Source organism: Empidonax traillii, unplaced genomic scaffold (genome assembly GCF_003031625.1).
Source record: "Empidonax traillii isolate 1590-97213 ecotype Southwest subspecies unplaced genomic scaffold, ASM303162v1 scaffold348:size657943, whole genome shotgun sequence".
In the NCBI taxonomy this organism is placed as follows: Eukaryota; Metazoa; Chordata; class Aves; order Passeriformes; family Tyrannidae; genus Empidonax; species Empidonax traillii.
Genome location: NW_020955541.1, coordinates 284,885 through 301,927, shown reverse-complemented (window position 1 = coordinate 301,927; position 17,043 = coordinate 284,885). Strand labels below are relative to the sequence as shown.

At 39.8% G+C, this 17,043-nt stretch overlaps 1 protein-coding gene across 3 annotated transcripts in view; it reads right to left on the bottom strand.

Annotated features, from left to right (window-relative positions):
* FILIP1 (filamin A interacting protein 1) overlaps positions 1-17,043 on the bottom strand; it is a 102,952-nt gene that overhangs the window by 71,456 nt on the left and 14,453 nt on the right. For 2 of the 3 annotated variants that reach the window (XM_027892381.1, XM_027892383.1), the window contains exon 2: positions 3,514-3,654. The exons of the other annotated variant lie outside the window; for it this stretch is intronic. The gene's annotated coding sequence lies outside the window, so the exon portion shown is untranslated. The remainder of the gene's footprint in view (positions 1-3,513; positions 3,655-17,043) is intronic. 3 annotated transcript variants of the gene reach the window in all.

Here is a 17,043-nt window from a genome sequence, read left to right as displayed (position 1 = left end):
AACCCAGTACTGAAGAGTCAAAAACTCACCCTCACTGAGCTCCCTAACTGGGAAATGAGCTCATTTGACTCTCCAGTCACAACTCCTCATCCCGAACTCTGTTTCTTGGAGCGAAGAGTGGGGGGAATCTGGTAATAATTGTACAAAACAAATAATTTAAGAAACATCAGTAAGAAATGGATCTATGTTAGCTTTCTTTTAGTTGAAGCAAGTGAAACTAGAGAATAATTTTTAATAATTAAGGTAAATTTGAAAAAATTAATCATAAAATTTTCAAGTTCCTATTTTGTACGTGGAGGTGTATGACAGAAAAGCAATATGGATCTCAGTGTTGCTGAAGGGAATTGGTGTCTGTCTCTAAATATTAAGGCATTTAAGATAAGAGGGCATGGTCTCAAGCTCTGCCAGGGGAGGTTTAGGTTAGATGTTAGGAAGAAATTCTTTACAGAGAGGTAATCAGGCATTGGAATGGGCTGCCCAGGGATGTGGTGGATTCTCCATCCCTGGAGGTGTTTAGGAAGAGACTGGATGTGGCACTCAGTGCCATGGTCTAGTAACTGTGGTGGTAGTGGATCAAGGGTTGGACTTGATGATCTCAGAGGTCCTTTCCAACCCATCTGATTCTATGATTCTATGATTGAGTCTTGGAATACAAATTTAAAAGATAGAGATTGTATATGATTGGTAAATCAGTTAAGAAAGCAGGTAAGAAAGCAACATAAAGACATTACTGTTTTTCTTTATTTAGCTAAAAACAGTCTGACTCAGCTGATGTAATGTCTCAGCATTCCTTATTTATTTCCTTAAATATTTTTCATCTGCCTTCAAGGAAGTTTAGGTGACTGAGAAATTACTTTGGGCTGCTTCTCCTGTGCATGTGTGGTGGACTCCGACCTTGGCAAGGACCTGGTGTGGTTGCTGCTGGCAGTTCTGTCATATCTTGGCTCCACTCGCACCAAGCTGGACCAAGCTGTGGTTTGGGAAAAGGAAGACTAGCCAGTTTTCCTCCTCTGAGGAAGCAAATTCACCTCATTACATATATATCTACGTATATATAAGTATGTGTATATACAGTTATCTTAAGAAATAAGATGTAACAGAGAGTATTCTCGTGTGTTCATTTCCCATTTCACTTACTGTCTCAATCCTAGTGAGAATAAACCTCACTCAGGTTTCTAACCCAAGTGAAAGTGTTTAAGTGAGCTTTCAGTACCACTGCTTTCTTAGTATTCACTGCACAGCACACAGAACAGAGATTTTCCTTATCTGCTTTTGTCGACATGCAGACTGCAGGAATTTCAGAGGTAAAAGAGTTTTAGACCTGTCCAGCTGAAAATTAAAGGGCATCTCTCCAGAGCATCCAGTAGCCAATTGGTAAGCACAGCTGACCTGAAAAAGCAAGCTCAAACTAACCGCCTGAGCCTCCACTGAAATACAGAAAATACTTCCCAAGGCTTTCAGTAAAGTCACAACCAAGTCCTCTTGTTGAATAAATATTTCCTTACTTTTATTAATTAAGAATGTGATCTGAGCAATATATATGCCTCCATAATAAGTTGTGTAACTCATTTAATTGAATCTGGTGTTCTACTAAATCTTTTCAATTCATCCTGCACAACATCATTGACTGCATGCCAAAAAAGCCTACATATATAAAAATAAAAAAAAAATCAGCCAACAGTTTGTGAGTCAATTCTAGGACTGCAAAAACCCCCTGCTATGAAATGGCCATGTTTAGAGAAACTCTCTACAGCTAGGAGAATGCCACATGCTTGACCTAAGGTAGCTGTAATATTTGAAAAAAAAAAAAAAAAATCTTTATTCTAATTGTACTTACTGCTGCTGTTATTAATTTTTGCAACCAAGAAAAACCAAAATCTTGCATGGAAAAATGTTTGGCAGCATATGCCATTGTTGTAGGATGGCTTGGCTGTAGCACTGGACTTCCAGGCACTAGAATTCACCCTGTGGAAGCAGCAAACACCAAGGAATCGACAAACCTTGGACTTGTCAAAATAAGCATATGTGTCAAAGACAAAGGATTATACTTAAAGAGATAGGAAAGCCTAGAAAATAAGAATGTTGACAACAACACTTAGCATTATAATACAAAAGTCATGAACTGGTGTGCCAGCAGCAGGCTTAGCTCCCCTGGCCTCTGCTCAGCCAGGGAATGACGCAATGTTGTGCAAACCATTTCTGCAGGTAGCCAAATACATGACATTATCTCTATTTAAGTAAGCAAGAACAAGGCTGGAGAGTTCTATGCAAATACTTGTTATTGACTGATCTCTTATACCTTGTAGATGCATTTCTAGAAAGGAAAAGACCAGAATTTTTCTTCTCATTCTATCTTCAAAAAAGCTGAAAAGTAAAATTTTATTAGATTTTCTCAAACCTCAGAGAAATTTTCCAAACATCTATAAAGGCAAATATTAAATAAATGGTTTGCTGAAGCAATGGAACAGTTATTGGACTTCATAGCACGTGCATATTTTTAAAAGAAAAAAAGAAAAAACTGTGGGGATTTTAATTTTTTTTTTTTAAGTTCCATAAGTAGAAAAACACCATTAGTAGTTTGTACTCACATTAATGTTGTATCAGAGAAAAATACAGTTTTGTCTGTGTAATATTGTTAGGTGAAACAGTAACTATACAAATTTAAGAAAGCAAATAACTTAGGCCAAGTTAATGGCAATTAGCATTATGAATGACAATTTAAGGAGGATTATATGATGTACTGCAGGTTTCAACCAACTAAAAATAGAAAAGCTATCCAAGCCATAAAAATTGCACAATGTACAACCTTCAGTTCCAGGAAGACTGTGTTTGCAATCCTTGACTACAAATGGAGTTGCTTTCTGACTGCTGAGATAGATCTTCTGGAGCCATAATTAATACAGACAATACTGAGCTTTCCAAATGAGTCAGACCCTTTAAAATATTGGGTTTATAGTTGTGAAATTTTTCTAAAATCAGTTAGCGTTTGCCTTCCAATTTTTGAGCTGGGTATGCAATTTCAAAATATGTTCCAGAACTGTGAGGCATTTTAAAACTGGAAATAAAGTATAACCAATGTGATATTAGCAATGGGGCTTTTAGAAGACAGGGAAAATCTAATACGAATATTGTGAGACACCCAGTATGATCATAGAAGCCCACAGTGCCTGCTGAAGAGTTCCTCGTTGCACTAAGTTGTTAGCTCAGGATGCTTATTTTTAACTCATCATGCTAAAAAATTTCAGTGAAAATAATGTGCATTGAGGATGTCCTTGGGAATCCTCAACAGTCCCCAAGGGCTTTGACAGCTCTGCAGTTCAGATGAGCCTTTGAAAGACAAGAGATGATGTAAGTCATTTTGGTCCCCTCCTGGAGCTGACATCTGCAGGAAGTTCAAGCGTTGCTTTCCAGCCATGCTATTGCAACAGCATCTCCTGAATGTCAGTTAGTCAGCAGCCTGGCTCCTGGAAGCTCCTGTCTGTCAGCAGAACAGCTCGTGGTGTGCAGTAATACCTGTGTGGAAGGATGCTCCCAGGGCAGGGGCTTCGCTAGAATCTAGGTCCGGAGGGGGGAGGAGAGAGTCGAGGGTAGAGGTGTCCCTGTGCCATCGCTCTGCTGCTCCCACCTGAGGCTGACTGGGGTCCCTGCTGCTCCCTAGAGAAAAGATAAGGCTCAGGGGCTGCATGCCAGGAACAAAGAGAGAAGCAGCATGTTCTGTTTGCTCTGCCAGCCAGACAACAGGCCAGCTAGAAAACACAGACTTCTGGACTTAAAGTGACTTGAAAATACTTATATTTTTTAATTTAGAAACTCCCACTGGCTTTATCCATGTGTTTCCAAAGCCATGACACGGCACAGTGGCCTGAAGAATCCAGAGCACGCTAGGCAATATGTTTGCGTGTATGATACCAACCAGGTGGTAAAACCTTGTGCTCCCATTGCCTCCAAAGAGCTGGTACCACAAGCCTCCGCTTTGTGCTTAAATCTAGCAATCAACACCAAGTAAACCCCTCCATCCCAGGAAAAGGAGCCATAATGAGGGGAGCAAAAAGCTGGTACGGAATGTGCTGGGTTCCTCACTGAGAGCAGTTCTGCAGAATACGTGCAATGCAGTGCAATGACATGGCAAAATGACAGCAGAGAAGAAATGTGTCCTGCTTGGCCCATGTATCAGTGACCCTGCAAGGCAGTCTGTAGAGTTCTACCTGCTCAGGGGGAATGTGAGACTCCCTTGGCTGAGCAAGCTGGAAAACCCGCAGCGTGGCAAGAGCTACAGGCCAGTTTCTTTCACAGCCCACAAAGCAGAGGAAGGCTGGGGACATGGTGACAACTCCAAATCCCATGGAGGTATGGCAGACATGCAGGGAACTAGGAGCTTTGCTCCTGGAAAGCTGGGGATGTTGCAGGGCATATGGGGAACGGAGCCATAACACTGGAAGGAGGCAGGTTCTCATGTTGATAAAAGCTCGTTGACGCATTTGATTAGTTTGTATAAACGAACAGAATTTTATTCCACATTGTGGATCCCCGGAGCTCTCCCCTGACCTTCATGACAGGGCAGTATGGTTACGGTATAAACAAAGTTTTGTAGGTCAAGTGCATTGCAGAGACAGCTGGCATGGAAATGTGTCCAGGTAGGCTCAGTGGCAGGAGTGGTGGTGCCACAGAGACTCTGAGGGCTGTGAGACCATGGAGGTCTTTCCTTGGCAAGGAGAACACAATGTTCTGGGAAGCTGTGATCTTTTGAAAGGAAACAGTAACAATTCTGTTCAACTCTACAAACTGACCATTATTTAAATAGTTTATATAGTTCTCCTAATAATAATAATAAAGCAATACAAGGAACACTACCATTTAAGGAGTAAAGCAGGACTACTACGGTGTCAGTTAATACCAGTCAGAACAGCGTATGACACGTTCATCCACTGTTTCTTAACAAACTGTATGTGAAGTCTTGCAAAATAGTAAATGCCAACTTGGTATTTGTGTATGTTTTTTCCTTGCTCTGCATTAAAAGAACAAGATTTCTTGCATTATGAACAACATAAGGATAGAAACAGTAATGAAGTCTTGACCAGCTGTAATCACAAGTTAAATTGGTGCAGACACATTAAGGAAAACTTAGCTTTATGGGAAGGTTATTTTATTGATAAATATTTTAATTTTCCAGAAAATTTATTTAGGGAACTTCAGCCTTGAGCATCTAGTTCTTGGAGAAAATTGAGCAATTATCCATCTATTTATTTATTTATGAATAGCAGAAAGCATTTCCTACATGTGTGAGAACCAGGTTAGCACACTGTTATACCCACAAGCTCTGAATCACATCTGGCATGACAATTTACAAGTTGCAAGAAGCAACTTAAAGATATTTGTACGAGGTACCTGGGATTTACAGAAATTAATTCTTTGCCCTACAAAATGTTTGGCCTTTAAAAAAAATCAGTGAAGGTTTTCTCATTAATTTGAATGGAGGAAGGATCAAGACTACTGTTTTCAAAAGACAATATGCAACTATCTAGACCTAATAAAAGAAAATTAGTCATGCTGTTGCAATGAAGAGCTGAATTTTTAGAGCAATTCACACAAAATAGGAAACAAAGAAGAGCTTTCTGTCAACCAGCACTCTTCAGAGTTTATAGATGCTACTCTGGATTTTCATCTGTTTAAATGAGATTAAAATCTGATGGTCTGAGTGCAAAAAAGTGGTGTTATTCATGATTTTCACAAACTTTGTTCACAGGAGACATGGTTTAAAAATAGACCCTTAGAGGTACTTTCTCTCCACAATTTTAGAGTCATTTTACAGGTGTAGCAACTACACTTAAATCCTCCCAAGAAGAGACATCCTGGAACACAGATAGGACTTGAATAATTTCAGTCCTCTGATGTTTAACCAAGCAGCAGGATAATGTAGATGCTTTGCACTCTGTGGAAGAGCTTTTCCTTCATTAAACTTTAAAATATCTCGAGATAATATTTATGCCTATACATGTTTTCTTCATTTTAATAAAGTGATGCCACAGTAAATATGGTGAGCGATAGAAACAATCAGGATGAACATCACTGTACTAATTAAAATACTCTCCATCATACAATATTGTGTTGTTCAGAAAAGCCCATGGGATTTTGCTGCGAAGTTGAATAAAACTGTTATTTCACTCATAGACATCACACAGGTGCACCAAAATGCTCCTAACCACGTGTTAAGCCAATGAAAGAAGCAGCTTTGGTTGCAGACTTCGCCACACTAGCAACTTAGCCTAACAGAGGTTAGGTTAGGTTAATGACATCACAGCCCTTTGTACAGCAAGATGCCTCTTGGGCTGTTTTTTCCATGCCAGTTGTTGAGAGTTTTATCCCATGCACTAAACAGAACAATTTTGTTACTCTCAGTGCAGTAATACGAAGCTATTGATTCTCTCTAGATTTGTTTTGGAGAAAGCCTCTCATCTTTCCTCATTCCCATACACATGACCCCTCTGCCCCAAGGCATCGCAGATCAGGAAACCAAACTTAGCAGAAGGAAAGCTGAAGTTTTCTTTGGCAGATTTGCCAAGATACCCTAACTAAAGGGGTCAGTGAAAGTCTCTATATTCCCATTGATCTACAAGCCACAGTTCCCAGGACCCTTGAAGAAACATCCAGGGAAAGCAAAGAGCTCTTCAAGCTGCTTTTCGCTCCCTTGCAGCTCCAAGCCCCAGCTGCCACACTGGGGATGGTAAAACAAAGGGTAAGTCCTTCTGGGCAGACAGTCTGATTGTGCACTGTGGAGATCTGGTCGTGCACAGGTAGTCAGGATAGGACAAAAAGTGAAGCTGATTTTGTCAAGCATCACTGGAGAACACTTCAGGGTGCATGAAGGAGCACCTACTTCCCATGACCCACAGGCCACCGTGGGGGCAGACAACACATGACAGCTTCCACTATCAAATCAACTATTTGACTATGACTGTTATAATCAGAAATGTTTGTTAGAATTACAGTTCCATTTAATTTATTATCAGTGCCCTCAGGAGCCAGGACCACACATCAGCCCCTCTGGGGCCATCAGCCCCTGTCTCAGGATTGGCACAGTAGGGCACACAACCATGCCATGCCGATGGGCCCCACCAAGCTGGGCCCACAACCCATCCCAGGTTCATTTCATCTCCAGGGAAGTGCCTGATCTCAGGGCTGGGACTGCCCTCAGCTCTCTAGTCTCCATGAGGATTCCTCCTGCTTCCAATCCCCAGGAAGTAGCCACCCATGCAGTGCCTTGGCATGTATTTCCTTAATTGTCTAATTTACTGCTTGTAATCACAGTTGGGATTCGCTTAAGAAATTGCTTGTATTTTAAAAGTTTTTAATTTTCATTGATCTCCGTATGCGCACGTAGTAACTTAAATTTGTGCTTCCCTTTTCCTACAGCATATTACAAAAGCTCTTTTACCTTATGCTACAGGACAGAGAAAAGATAAAAAGGGAATCAGCATGTTTATTCCTGAGAAAAGAAGGATTGTAGAAAAACAAATGCTCCCCTAATGTCTCTCCTTCACAGTTAAGAGAGTCATCATACTCTCCAGTGATCCTGACCCCAAGCACTGGGATGTCAGGCTCAGCATGACTGGGAAAAAGTTCTTGTCTGAAGCTCCCCTTGAAACTTGATTAAACTATCAACTCAGTAAGGACTAGGAGTAAAACAACCAGAAAAAGATTGCTGTCACAGTCTTAATAGCTGGCAGTCAGGAGTGTCCTGAAGTTTTCCGAGAAGCTATGGCAAAAGAGACCAGGGGGTACTGGATTTGACCAAACATCCTTTTCTCTGTGATCCTGGGAGGTGGTGGGGTCAGTTGTACCCTCATTCTCTTTTGCTTTCTATTGGCTTACACCAAGAGGAGCACTCTCCAGAGCTAACTCCAGGGAACCAGCCCCCCAAACCCTGTCCCTGAAATTTCTTAAGGGTAATGTGTGAAAGCAATTGTGGCTTCTCCAGGGAAAGATCGTTACATACTATACAGTGTTCGTAGACATTTTCTCTGTCATAATTGTCAAACAAACTTTCAACATACCAGACACATTTCTTCAATGGTTACTGTCACAAACCTAATCAGCTGCATACTATGTTGGCTGAAGGTCTCAACCAAATAACAATTTTCATTGATTTCCCAGCTTTTGATTAAAACCCTAAAACTTTTCATACTGCAATTTTAATCAACAACTTTGGGGAAAAAACTCACATTATTTCTAATAAAGGTCCCCTTAGAAGATTTCAAAATCTCTGCTCAACCTCTTAAACATTTGGCACAGCACATCTTTGCAAGCATGAAATTATTACTCTGCTTGCCATGGTTTCTTTTAATATGCTATTATACAAGACTGTTGTACTTTGTCATTTGTAGCACATTACCTCAGACTGGTTCAGGTACAAAGATGGACTTCTGGGATGGTCAGGGGAAAGGAGAGCCTATCATATGAGGAGACAGAATGAAGAGCTTGGCTTGTTTAGCTTGTCAAAATAAAGGCTGTTAAGGGATCCAGTTGCTGTGTATAAATATATCATAGAGGTAAACAACAGGGAGATGGGAGATCCATTTAAATTAAATGACGACGTTGGCAAGGGAACCCAACAGCACAAATTGTCCAGAATTTAATCTATGCTCACTTGGAGCAATGAGACTTGGGAACAATTTTCCCATTGGAGGAACCGCAGCAAAAATCCTAACTGCACTCAGAGTGGAACTTGATAAGTTTATGAAGGGGATTATAAAACCTGTTTCCTGCAATATTATGACAATAGATTTGGTGACACATTAGGTCCTTTCCAGTCCTGTGTTCCCATATAAAGCTATAGCATATCCCGCAGATTCTATAACCTTCAACCATGCATGCTTCAAAACAAGATATGCCAGAATACTTTATCTGCTTCAAGCTATTTAAAAACAAAACAAATCAAAATTCCCAACCAAACAGTTCAATTTAGTAAGTGCAATTTTTCAGGGTAGGGATAAAACTTCAATACTTTGCTCTCCCAGAATGGCAATAAATTCAATAGAACCCAAATATATTACAAAACAAACATATATTACATTCAAGTGTCCATCACTGAAATGCATACATTTATTGATAATTAGTTCTACTTGTCATCCAGCACTGTTCAGCTTTATTACAATTTTTATAAAATATTTTACCCATGGCTTCAAAACCTTTGCAGCTGAAGTTCAAGTGTTATTTATGGTATTCTGCCCCAAGCTATAAATTAATTAAGGACAAGAACATTTCTGTGCTGATGCATTTTATGTTGGAGGGTATCCAAAAGTTATAGCGAAAGGAAAAGAATTATGATGGTTTTGAATTTACATTGGTCATATAATGGGTTGTGCATATGAGAGGAAAGACTTTTTTAAAACACAGAGCTGTCTGGTTTTGGAGATTGGGGGGTTTTTTTCATGTTTAAAAGATTGCTTATGGTGAGCTCGAAGTAAAAACCCATTAACTTCGGAACAGAAGATTTCTTGGGTTAAAAAAAAAGAGTTTGGAAAACATCTACTTTCACCAAAAGCAGCAAAATGTTTACATAAAAAATAATTTTCAAAAAATATTTCTTTCTAAATGTGTACCTATACACATACACACAAACAGAGCCCCCCCCAAATGGGACCAAAGTATAGCCATGGTGGTATTACATATATTTTCACTTTCCTGTAGCTCCTATTTGAATTTTTTTATGGAAATGCCAGCATGCCATCTTCATATAAAGTGTACTAGCACACTGAAGGCAAATTTTACTATGAAGATACCCCCCAAATTACTATAATATTATATCTTAGTGCAATTAATAGTGTCATATTCTGATTACTCTCACCTAATGTGGCTTCATAAACCTAGCATCAGTTTTGCTGGTTGAATCAGCAGTTCATTGTCTTAGCCAGCCAAGTCTCTCCACTTTCTTGTGAACAATGCTAATTTCAGCTCTTAAGATTCAGCATTAGATGATCAGGAAGAAAGGATCCAACAGAATGGAAAACATTTCTCCATTGCCATCAGTTAATGGATGGCTTAGGATCTGAATTATTGGCTTCTCATATCTTACATAAAAACTCTTTTGAAAGCATTCTAAGCTTCTGTCTTTAATCAAGGGTGGTGAAAATCAAGAGCCCATTTACATATGTGTTTGCCTACATAACTTTGCATGCATTTCTTTTTTTTGTTGTTGTTTTTACCATGTGCACATTTGCTCATGTATTGTGAAGAAGCACCCACCCATTCATCTTCTCTAGCCTCTTCTTATTCAACATCCTTTCTTGATGCCTCTTTACACTTTTTTTCTCTCAACTAAGGAATCACCATTTCACTTTTGACTCCGACAGCACTAGTGACTTTCATCTTAGCCTCTGTTTCCATTCCTGTTTGTGCTGGTTTTGGATGAGGTAGAGTTAATTTTCTTCACAGTGCCTAGTGTGGGACTGTGTTTTGGATTTGTGCTGGAAACAGTGCTGATAACACATGGATTCATTATTGCTGAGTAGGGTGTACACAGACAGGGTCAAGGCCTTTTCTGCTCCTCCTGCCACTGCACCAGCAAGGACGCTGGAGGTGTAAAAGGAGTTGGGAGGGGGACAGCTGACCCCAACTACCAAAGGGTAATACACTACATACAGTGTCAAGCTGGGAAACGAAGAAGGAAAGGGGACGCATTTGGAGTGATGGTGTTTGTCTTCTCCAGTAACTATTCCCCATGGTGGAGCCCTGACTTTCTGGGAATTAGCTGAAAACTGGCCTTCTGATGGGAAGTGTTGAATGAATTCCTGGTTTTGCTTTCCTTGCATGTGTGGCTTGTGCTTTACCCGTTAAACTGTTTTTATCTCAACTCACAAGTTCTCTCACTTTTGCACTTCTGATCCTCTCCCCCATCCCACCAGTGGCAGGGGAGGAAGTGGCCGTGTAGAGCTGAATTTCCACCTAGGGTTAAACTATGACACCATGATATATGATGAAGGATTCAATCAGAAAAATATGCATTTTTCAAGTTCCTGATTTATCTCAGCAGTCCCCATGACACATAGAAGTCAAAACAGTCTTGTTTTCTCCTTAACCAGATACTTTCATCTCACGCAAAATTAGTTCTTCATTTGAACAGAAACAGTTCACATGCTTTGAACTCTTTCAGAAACAAATTGGTCATGAATAAAAGGGGACTGATGACTTTTCAGAAGGCTGATATTCTGAAACATTTTCTCTTACATGGGGGAGATGTCCTTGCTATTTTTAAGAGAAAACTTGATCCATATTCAAAAGAAAAGTTACGTACTTTCTGACACTAGATTCTGAATTTACACATCAATAATCCTGAGAAATTCTGAGGAAAATGCTAATGGGGCACATTATTTTGTTCATGTTTGTTTATCAGATTCAAGAGATAGCTTCACCAAAGAATCTCCAGCACTGTAGGTTTTAAGTCCTCATTACAACTGGCCTAAATATAGTAGAGCCTCCATAAGGATTGCTAGTTTCTGTGCTCCTCTGAAATATTAGTAAGAAACAGTATAAGGAAGGTCAAAAAATGTATGGTACTAATTCTAGATTTAGAGCCCTGGGCAAAAATTTCATGTACAGTTTCTTAATTCATTTCCTGTGAAAGGCATATCTGTTCTCAAGAATCTCTCAGAGTTATCAGATCATTTCTGATCTGATATCACAGTGGGCAGGGAGTATCTGCCTTTATCTTTCCTTGCTCATATGCAGCTCAGGGATCTGGGCTCCCCAGGGCTCCAGTACTGACTGCCTCCCGTCCTGGCTGTGTCTGGGAAGGAAGCCAGGAAGGTGGGTGACATTGAATCTTTCAAACACATAGAGTTCTAGAAGAAAACTAGTCTATGCTCCTGTTATGTGGCACTTGCTCTCTTTTGATTGTTATTTCTGCTTTCCATGGGCTTTGATGCAATCTCCACTGACAGACAGAACAGGACAGTTCCTCACAGACTGAGTAGCAGATCTGCAGAACGCCTTGTCCATGGATGCAGAAGTTAACATGTCTTGGAAGGAGACATCAGAAATCCTTGGAAGAAATACTCACTTATGGTTGCTAACCAGATAAACCACATTGGGTTTGGGCAATCTCTTAAACTGAAAATTGATGGAGGCAGGAAGAGTGCTCAGGGGAAGTTTCAAATCCTTGCCATGCCCTTGCCCTCCCCTGCTAGCAGCTTTCAGCTGCTGGTTTGCGTCCTGGTTGGTTTAGTTTCTTGTCCAGAGCAGAGCACAAATGCACTCCCCAGCTGCTGCTAATTATTCTGTGCAGCTCCCCAACTGCACTTTACTGAATTGGAGGGGTTGGCACAGAAAAGTTGCAAGGCTTAAACCTCACCTTGGGAAAACGAGTCGGTGGCTTACAACTAACTTAGTAAACTTCTTTCTCTTCATCTGATTGCTTATGATAGGACATGGAACTAAAACTGAAGGACTTGATGCTCAGCTATTTTAAATGACATGGTTTGGCTGGGACCTTTGAAAGAAGGTTTCTTTATCCCACCATAATTCTGACATGAAAAGCATATTGTTATCTCACCCAGGATGGTTTATTGAACTGTTTCATTCATATACAAAAGACTTCTATTTTTAGAAGCAAAACTGTAACTCATACCCTACAGCAACAAAAGCTAACTGTATCCTCAGAAGTAGTACACAAAAAATTATAGTATCTCCCAGCAGGTGCTCTGAAACTGACTTATGTTAGTCTTAAACCACAAAAAAATTGTTGTCATTACTAAGCAGATCAAGTGCAAAAGCTGTTCTTGCAAAACGGTAACTAATGGGCCTAAAAATAAGAACAGAACAGCAGGGAACTGCAAAACGTTATCTCAAAAGTACTTGCCTCACCCTTAAATTAAATCCAAAATCAACTCTTCTCATGAACTGAAAGAAGGGCAAAGCATGCTGCTTATCGCTGAGCATGTGAACAAATTGCATGCCATGGCTCAGATGTCACAGCACTCTTTTCAATAACATTTTTAAGCTTTCAGTAATGCCTCAAGCACCTAAAATTAAAGGTGAATATCTTGAACAGCAAGGATTTTAATCTTACATGTATTTAGAGATTTATATTTGTTGATGTAATAGTTATTCCTCAGAAACTTTTCGGCTGAATTAGTGCTGAAACTGAAAGTTTTTGAACAATCCGTATCCAAATTTTTGTAAAGCAAAAAAGACTACTTAAGATAACAGTACTGGAAACATGAATTATGTTTCCAGAGCTACAATTTAAAACTGTATTGAGTTGCTTCTTAATTGCACAATAATCTTACATCTGCAATCATTAGCAATGTTCAGGCTGCATTTCACAACTAAAATTCCACATAAGCGTACTTTAAAAATTATCTCTTCTTTCACTTAGGCATTTTGTTCAAGAATCCTTTTCTCACGGATGAGTTAGTAAAATATGCATCACTCAAAGTTCTGTTAAGAATGCAGCCTCTGCTCTGCTTTATGTTAGATGATTTCATCAGCTCTTGGAGAAGGATTTGAACAGGCATGTTGGCAGATAAACGTCCTCTTGGTGTGCTTTAAAATCGTGATATATTAATTTCAAATTTTAACAAAACATGCATTGTACATGGATCGTTGGAAAGTTATGTAAGAGGCGTGTTCTTTTTACTTCATGCTATCACTTTAGGATGTAGTTGCCTTTGAGTTTCTGCTTCATGAATAACAGGAACAACTCCTGGAGCTCTAAGGCACCACCAGTGAGTGTCCTTTCACAGGAGAGGAAGGTCAAGGAGTTCAGCCAGCATTAAATACTCAGGAGCTGCTGCAAATCTCAATGCTCTACTTCTGCATGGAACTGTGTAGAAAGCCCTACAAGGCCTAGTGCCCTCACAACACAAAAGTTATGTGCTCCATTCTGCTGAAGCCAAGGGTTCAAAGTGGTTATTTGAGTTTCTGGTTGGTTTGTCGCCTGTTTATAGTTCAGTTGTTGATGCATCAAGAATTATTTTTTTTTCTGACAGGGCTGAGAATTGCCTGTATGAGTTTTTTATGTTACTCACTGAACTGTTGTTCAATAAAAGACAGTCCTCAAAACCCACATATGGTTAAAATAAACTTTGCTGGCTTTTTTTTTTTCTTGCTCACATGTTGCCTTTTGAAAAGGCAATAGTTTTGGGAAATCCTGTGCACACTTGTGCCTGTAGCTGTAAGCATTCTTTGTCCATGAGGAACTAAGAAGACCCAATGAAGTGTTATTAGCTTTGACTCATCTGACCAAAGTATCATCTGCTGTGCTCATTAATTACAATAGTTCAGGTGGAAACACCAGTCCCCGAGATTTCTTATAATTGTTTGGGTTTTTTTTTTTTTTCTTTTTTTTTTTCTTTAACTCATCTAATGAAAGGAGAACAAGGAAACAGACATTTGCAGAAGAACAGTAGAAAGCAAAGAGGTGCATGCAGAGGAGATATACTAAAATAATGCCTAAGCAGCTAACTATAAAAATCAGTTTAAACATGTGCCACAAAATTTTTTCCAATGTTAGAATTTTGCAGTGTTGGAAGTTCAAAATACACTTGGGAAGCAGTCACTCTAGCTGTAATCTTAGAGAAGTCTGATCCAATAACAATAAAATATATCTTTATAATGCAGAAATATTTTATATGCTCGTTCAGATGATCCCAGGCATTTGATGTGTTCAGATGAGTATGACATAATGCTTATGTCCACATTAGGAGATTAAACAGTGCCAGTCCTTGGTCAAAACTTCATCATGGACAAACCAGTGGTCTTCCCAGAATGGTCCCTGGTTGGGAACCAGCCTAGCCAGGGTTTGGCAGCCTGGACATAGTCAACCTATTTTGAAGGCTTAGGTTTAATAATGTAGGTATGAGCAGCTGGTGACAACTGGACTGAGGGTCAGAGACGCAGCACTAGCACTGTCTAATTTTCTAAAAATAGACGTAGCCAAAGTGTCGCCCACACATTTTTGACTGTTTTCCGTATGGCTGTTACCACATTGCTTTCAAACAAGGAGAAAACTGTGAGAAGTGGAAACTTGTATTGTTGCTTTACAAAACCACAGCAGAACTGCAAAGCCCTGACTTTTGAGAGGAGGGCAAGCAAGCGAGAAGCACTAAGACAGATGGCACAGTCAGATGGAATGAATTCCTGAGGGGGAGTGCAGCAGAGAGAAAAGGAACAGTGAGCATAGTCAAAATATGGGAACAGCAGCTGCCATAGCTGTTTCTGCGAGAGTAAAGCAGGTTGAGCAAATTGCCTTAGGAGCCTGCCCTGTTTCCAAATCCAAAAGGCAGAACTAAGAAGACAGCTTTGAAGTGAGTATGGTGCCATGTAGATGGGTGAGGTTGGAGAGTTGAAGCATTAAGAGAGGGATTGGAGATGAACACTTCCAAAGCTCACAGCTCAAATATCAGCTGAGGTGGACACTGGGACCCAGAGAGAAGTCCAGCTTGCCTGCCAGGCAACGGTGAATGCTAAACAGTGCAATGACACATCTCAGACCACAGAGAGACATGAACTGAGATAATTCTGGTTCCAAATGTGAGTCAGCTGAAGATCCAGATAAATTCCTAATAAAAGCATATTTACACTGGCAAAGTGCCAGTGTGATTGCTGATTACTCTCTGACTTCCCGCAGGCAGTGTTTCCATCCCATAGCAAAGGGTGACGGACAATACCTATTACTGGCAAAGAAATCCTGACAAAAGTATCATAAAAGGGCTAGCACTCCTCCCTGGCGGCAAGAGTAATCATGCTATCCGTGCATCTTTTCCCACTGTGGCACAGGCTCTGCTGAGAAAAATATTATTGAAATAGAAAAAACAAGAGCTTTCCTCTCAGTTCTTTTTGTGCCATAGGCTGTAGCATCGGATGAAGAAGTAGCTGTGGGAAGAGTATTACTTAACTCTGTATCTGCGACATGGAGGTGCTCTCTGGAAACGGCATATGCCTAAGCCAGCCACAACTGGTGAGATGTGAGGAACTGCAACAGCATTTAGCATACACAGGGTATTCTGAAAAGTTAGCTAAAAATCTCTACCAGGTATCCCTGGTGAAATTCTTTCCAGTGGCTCTTAGCCTGGCATAATTTTCACAGGGATGGCAAAAGTCAATTCCCAACCATGGAGCAGTTTCCTGGATGAATTATGATAGATCGCTCCGGAACACGGAGACATTAAAGCTCTTCAGTAAAATGGTTATGGGATTGTTTTCACATGGGCAAACAACTCATTCTTGGAAATGCTCAAAGCATTCTAGCTGAAACTTCCAAAAACAATTCAGGCTCAGCCAGACATCCAGCCTGAACAACCGAAGTTTGGCAAAGCTGTAAACAACTGGGCTACAAGACCAGATTTTTAATGAAAAATGTCAGACTTAGGTTGTTTTGTATCAGTTTGCTCTGGAGTATGCCTTCTCTTATATATCCCAACCTAACATTGCATTTGTAAATCAATTGGCAAATCTGACTTATAGTGTTTTAATATGGCATTTAGTATCTGCTCACATTTATACATTGCTAATTCCCAGTTGATTAGCTATATCTTGCCAATAATAAAACAAAACTTCAGACTAAGATAAATTCTTCAAATGCCTCTATTAACAGAGTTGTAGGTTATTTTATAGATCGGAGAAATCTGTGTCAACCACACAAAAGTATCTAAATGGAACACCTTCATTTTTCCCTGTTTTATTTTGACTTTTAGGAAGGACTCAGAAAGAAAATTTAAGAGGAAGCTACTGAAGCAGTTGACTTAGATCTCTTTCTAGAATTAAACCAGAGACTCAAAATGTACCTAATGTTGAGAAGACTGTTTATCCACAAATCCATTCCCTCCCTTCTGCATTCTAAAAGAAGCCTTTTTTAAAATGCTAAAAATAAAACCAGAGGTTTTATTATAAAAGGTAATATATTTTTGTTTGTAACTGAAACATCAGAAATAGTGTCTGTTTTGACTTTCACAATCTTATTCTTGGTGGAAATCATGGTTTCTCAGACAGTACATGAAAAAAAGACACGATCATGATCGGTGAGCCGACATACACAGCACATTCTCA